This window comes from Lactuca sativa, chromosome 7 (genome assembly GCF_002870075.4).
Source record: "Lactuca sativa cultivar Salinas chromosome 7, Lsat_Salinas_v11, whole genome shotgun sequence".
NCBI classification, from domain to species: domain Eukaryota; kingdom Viridiplantae; phylum Streptophyta; class Magnoliopsida; order Asterales; family Asteraceae; genus Lactuca; species Lactuca sativa.
In genome coordinates, this window is record NC_056629.2 from 152,691,188 (window position 1) to 152,697,503 (window position 6,316).

A 6,316-nucleotide genomic window follows, 5' to 3' on the forward strand; every position below is an offset into this window, starting at 1 on the left:
GGAGTCAGTTCCTTCTTCCGGCAATGTAATCCATGATGACCACATCAATGACGTCGTTTAAAATATAGGTGATGTGGATTTCAATGAAGGGTGTAAATTTGATTTTGGCGGCACGAGAAAAACAACGTGTGTGCGTGTGTGTGTGTATATATATATATATATATATATATATATATATATATATATATATATATATATATATATATACTAGAAAAGTTTGAGGCCCGTGCTAAGCACGACCCATGAAAGATAATTTGGGTTATTTAAAATATATTGTGCTATCAACCAAAAAAGCACAATGCTATAAATGGATGGATTTTCAATTTACAATGCATGAATAAGTAAAAAGAAAATCAATGTATATTGTTATATTCAACAAATAATTGAAAATCCTTTACAATATTCTGATATGAATATTTCGACTTATGGAAAACCTATATGCATCATTTGTTTTGCACTCTATTTTTATTGGTATTACTCATGAAATACCATCTTTGATTTTGGATTCAAGGTTTTATTCACTTGTTCCTTGGTTGTCATTGATCTTTATTGCTATGTCCACTATTTCACTATTTCTTTATTCGACGTGACCTAAAAAAAGCATAAATTAGAATGATTTAGGACTTTAAAATGCTTTTTTAGATGTTGCAACCATTAGAACATACACAAATTCACAAAATAATTCGAGCATACCTTTGAAGGAGGTTGAAATACGAAATTGGAAAACCAGAAAAAGACAATACAGTGTGATGACTGTGATGACTGAGCGCCTGGCGTTGAACCCACCCAAGTCAGATGGTGCTGGATGAATTCACACCTTCCTAATTAGACACAATGAACAAAATTTGGCACATTTAGGCTAGTTGAAAAGGTAAATTCCATCAAACCCAGATTAAATGTGGGCGTCAACATCAAACCCAGATTAGAAAGGTATGCTAGTTTAAGCCACTTGAGTAGCAAGAAAGTACCATCGTGAGTGATATAATGTGGGCGTCAATCTTTATATAGATCTACCTGAATGTAAATGATGTGCGGTTGAATAATATCTTTCGACAAATAATCAACGGATGATTGTTTTCTCATTTCGTAGCTCTCTTATAATCAACCCACCAAATTCAAGCCCACTCCATGACAACATTATGGTGGTGAACACCGCACATGATATTATAGACACAATTCAAGCTGAAATAACGTCAAACACATACAAAACATCTAGGATATTAATCTATAATTATAGCGGTGAAATTAACAGAGGATGGGGGTTTTTAACTAAAAACATTGTTTCTTGGCAGATTAAGAGGCATCCAAAATGAAACGGCGGGGATCTACTTTGATGGAACATGGCGACTTTAAGAAAGGAGACGGTACACATGGATCAACATCAAACCCGCCCAATTGCACTCCTTCAATATTCGTGGCGTCATTCAGAAGTAGGACACGTGGCATCAAAAGGACCCAGTAAATCTAATTTAGGAGGCACGAAAATAGAGGCTAATTTAAATATTTAAAAACATTACAAAAGAATATTATAACCGGAGTGCTTTTTATTATGGGTAATGAATTTAAAGTATGTTGTTATTCTCACTAAAGAACCAAGTTTCTTTTATTATTGGTAAGGTAATAAAAGTGCAATGCTATTATGGGTAAAAGATGAAATTACATTGCAATATAAAAAGGAAAGTAGTTAGCCTATATTGATAAAAAAATAAAAAAAAAAATAATAAATAATAAAAAAAAAAAAAAGTAAAATCCAATGTTATTTCCGACAACATTATAATTCTCCCCAATGAAATTCATTGTCTAAGCATGCCTTTTCTCCCTTAACCGCAAAATTTCAGGACCATAACTTAATTGTTAATGCATTTTTAGTTTAAACATCATATCAAAATCATTAATTAATCCCCAAATCTTTTAGGGTCTTAGTTATTTTCGAACAATATTTCATGCTTCTTGTAATGTATATCTTCCTTGATAGTGATGTGAGATATATGCCTTTTGTAGCACATTGGTTTACTTTCATTTACTTGCTCCTTCACCTTAAACACCATCATAACTACTCAAATTCAATATTTTCTCTGCCTATCCATGGGGTTTCTTTTTCATTCCGTCACTGAATGGAGCGGAAATTGCAATATAGCCCTTTTTAGCTCTTTTAAATCTTAATGACATGAAACTTTTTCATGATTATATATAATCTAAATTACAGTTTTATATTTTAAAAGTAACCGTGTTCAAAATGGTATGGATTTGTTACGTTTGGTGACGAAAAAAGAGAACAATGATGTGAATAAAATCAATGGCATGTATTGTTTAATCAAGCACATGTGACTCGATGTTGTAACCCTTAAAAGGCACCTACTTAACAACAATATAGACATCTTATCTTGGTCTCCCAACTAGATAAGGGCGTGAGGCTTTGTGTTTAAATCATTTCTCCACGAACCAACTACTAAGAGATTATCCACCGATCAATGCATTCCAGATTAAGAAATTTCTTGGTGGCATTTTGTCAAACAGTTTATGGGCATATGACAAGAGCTCATATTTATATATAATCTACAGGTGTATTCCAACCCAACCAGGAAAACGACTAACATCCACGTTTAAAATCTTCAATCTTTCTCTTTTGGATAGAACTTAATCGAATGTTCATCAAAATTTGATTAATGAAGATTCATACATATTGTTTCATCACTTAAGAACTATTTCCAACTAAAAATGTAGATGAATTGTTCATATCTGTGACATGTAAGATTCTGAAACCAAACTCCAATAAATCATATGAAACATTACCTTTTAATATCATATATACATTGTATGAAATGCAACCATAGAGATTACTTTTCGACTTGGCTTGTAGCATCACTTGATAAAACTCTCTTAAAATTAAAAAAAAAAAAAAAAAAATGGGTTCTAGAATCAATCGATAGAAATGGGTTCCTAGCCATATAACATTAATGAACGGAGGGTCAGTAACATCTACACTCCAAACCTCATTTCCTCTGATACACTTCATTTTTCTGTCAAACGGATCGACTTTAAGTAAAAATTAAAGCGACTGTTCTTTCGCTTTTTTATTTTGATGATAAAAAGTAGATTATATAGGCTAATAGAAAGGAAAATAAGTGTAATTACCCAAACTTGAGGCGACGTAAAGCAATTTTGAACTTACAGGTTTTCCGTGTGCGAACTACGATCTTTCAATGGAAAACATCGTCATCCAAAACAAATTCCATGTGTTATAAAACCATTAAATAAAACTCACGTTTTCGTTTGAGATGGAGGGAGAAGGAAGAAGAAAGACGTTGCTTGAGGAAAAGGCGTTGTAGGATACACCGGTTAATGAATGGGCACGTTTTTTGATGGAACCGATAATGGAATTGGTGAAACGTCTGGTTCTAACATCATCACACGCGCCGTACGCGCTACCAAAAAAATAAGGTTTTTATATATAATAATGATATATATATATATATATATATATATATATATATATATATATATATATATATATATATATATATATATATATATATATATATATATATATATATATATATATATATATATATATATGGTTAGGTTCATGTGAGATAGCCTAATTTTGTGAGACTGTGGGACGTATTTTTGAATTTTTTTTTTATTTTTTTTTACTTAATTCAAGTTCCGAAAATAATATTTACAAAAAGAATTTTTGGATTTTTCAATTTATTTTGCATTTTAAAATTATTTTTTAGAATATGTACAGTGTAATATTCTATTAGAATATTTTACGTATTTTTCAAATAAAACGAGATTTTTTTTAGTTAATTCAAGTTCAGAAAATAATATTTAAAAAAAGAATTTTTAGATTTTTCCATTTATTTTGCATTTTAAAATTATTTTTTAGAATATGTAGTGTAATATTCTATTAGAATATTTCACGTATTTTAAAAAAAAAAACAAGATTTTTTTTTTAATTTTTTAGTTAATTCAAGTTCCGAAAATAATATTTAAAAAAAGAATTTTTGGATTTTTCCATTTATTTTGCATTTTAAAATTAGTTTTAGATTTGGTCTCACGGTCTCACAAAATTAGAATAGTCTCAAATGAACCTGAACCTATATATATAATGTGTTTACTAAGGTGTTGTTTGTTTTTTCTACAAAACTTCTTCTAACCACTTATTGTTGTGTCGCGCAACACTTGCCCATTTGCAGCTGTTTGTTTTTCAGAAAACTTCTGACTTAAAATCTGTTATGCGTGTGCTGCGTGGCGCAGCACTTGACTATCTGATTCAAACATTTTCACACATTACTTTAACTTATTGCAGCAGTCTGCAAAGGTTAAAAAAACAAACTTTTTATTACATGCAACAGCCTTTTGGTCTCCCCTCTTCTTCTACAGAGGGTTTAGAGGTAGTCCGCAGATTTCAGATATTTTCGCTTCGAAAAAACAAACGACACATAAAATTTCAATGTTCTCTCTCTATTAAAATTTCTATCATTTTCCCTCTTTAACCAAAATTTAATGTTTTGTTTCCCTTTCTTCTAAAAACTTTAGACCTAATTATTGTTTACTTCACTTGTTTCTTTATCTCTCTCTCTCTCTCTCTTTGCAATTGTTGACTAGGTAGCCGGTGGTTACGACTTGTTCTCCGACTCTAACTCTCGTCCCCTTTTCTAGACCTAATCGCATGAAGAGACGCATCACAATCGCCTTTCTCATTGCATATATCACCATCAGCTCATCTCAGAGTCGACATTGTTTGTTCTCCCCTGAAACGATTCCACACACAAATGAATGGCTGCAATCTCTGGTAAGTTTGTTGGTGTTTATGTTAATAGAATATTTTAGTTTGATTCTAACATTATTTTCTAAAGAAAAGGAATGTCAGCTCTTGGATTAGGCACATATGGTGTTGATGGAGATTAACGGTTTGTTAATACGGTTTATTCATACCCCAAATTCTTTTTTTTTCACACCCCCAAATTCGGAATGGCAGCTCTTGATTTTTTTCATACCACCAAATTATTGTTCTTGAGCTTATGAACATAATAGAATGTGCAGATCAAACTTTAATTGTCTTTCCCGTATATACTTTCTTGTGACGATGACTCATTATTTATTAATGCGGTTTGTGTTGGACTTCTAGTTTTCTTGAAGATTCCACTCATGATGTTTGCTAACATATAACCAGTTTATTTTGTGCTTTTGCTTTGTCAACTTTCCCATGTGCTTGATTATTGGAACAAAATCTTACAGCTTCCACTGGGTTGTATGTGAATTCTGGCTCAATACATGAAACACCAGTTTCATTTGGAGCCACATATCTTCTAGAACATATGGCTTTCAAAAAGCATAGTTAAGAGAAGCCACTTGTGCATTGTGAGGGAAGTGGGAAGCCCTTGGTGGCAATGTTATAACTTCTGCTTCTAGAGAGCAAATGGGTTCCCATATTTTCCTTTCATTCTAGTTCCATTTTTGGGGTTTTTTAGATTATTTCTAAAAGTTTGTATTATATTGTTTTACAGATCCAAAAAGTGAAAGCTGAGATCAGTGAATATGCTAACAATCCATAAACCTTGTTGTTTGAGGAAATTCATTCTACTGAGATTATTGAATATGCTAAGCAATCCACTCGGAAGTTTGTTTTAGAGATTGCTAATAAAGCACTTCAGTAAGCTTTCTAAAATATAATTTTGTTACTTTTTATACTCCAATATGTTTTTTGTAAATTGTCCCTGCAAGTATCTTATATATATATATATATATATATATATATATATATATATATATATATATATATATATATATATATATTATCTTTATAATCTTGTTGTAGGCAATACAAGGCAAGACCATCACCAGTTTTAAGGGATAAAAAAGACAAGCAACAAAAGGTATCTATTGATGTGATTCATATTTTGACATTGTCATTTTGGATCTTTTTTGTATTCTTCACACTTAAAAGGTGTGTAGAATTATGAGTAATGCTTATAGATGTGAAAAACACCAGTATTGACCTTGTTGGAGCTGAAAGAGAAAACAAGGACATGAAATCATGTGAAGTATTCTAGAACTGACGGTTTATTGATCATTACAGGATCCTACTTTTATGTTTTTCCTATTTCAAGATTGTACTTTGAGAAATTTTACCAATTTATAGCTTATTATTGTATTTTGTGATGAATATGTATGGTGTGTTGAAATAGAAACCAATCTTGCATTTGTTGATGATTTACCCATGTGGTGGATTTCGTTGATTACCATAGGTTAGACATTTTTACCCCTAGGGGTGAAAGTATGTACACCTTATGTATTGGATCTAATATAT

At 31.2% G+C, this 6,316-nt stretch overlaps 1 long non-coding RNA gene across 3 annotated transcripts; it reads right to left on the minus strand.

The window, feature by feature from the left end:
- Window positions 1-253: 253 nt before the first annotated feature.
- On the minus strand, window positions 254-3,412 carry LOC111904234 (uncharacterized). 3 transcript variants are annotated; one of them, XR_002854458.3, is made up of 3 exons: window positions 969-3,385; window positions 694-821; window positions 254-591 (listed from the first exon to the last, which is right to left on the minus strand). It is a non-coding gene; the product is annotated as an uncharacterized LOC111904234 (long non-coding RNA). The 3 variants fall into 3 exon arrangements; XR_002854457.3 differs by having other exon boundaries at window positions 1,015-3,384; XR_002854456.3 differs by having other exon boundaries at window positions 694-3,412.
- Between the last annotated feature and the right edge of the window lie 2,904 nt (window positions 3,413-6,316).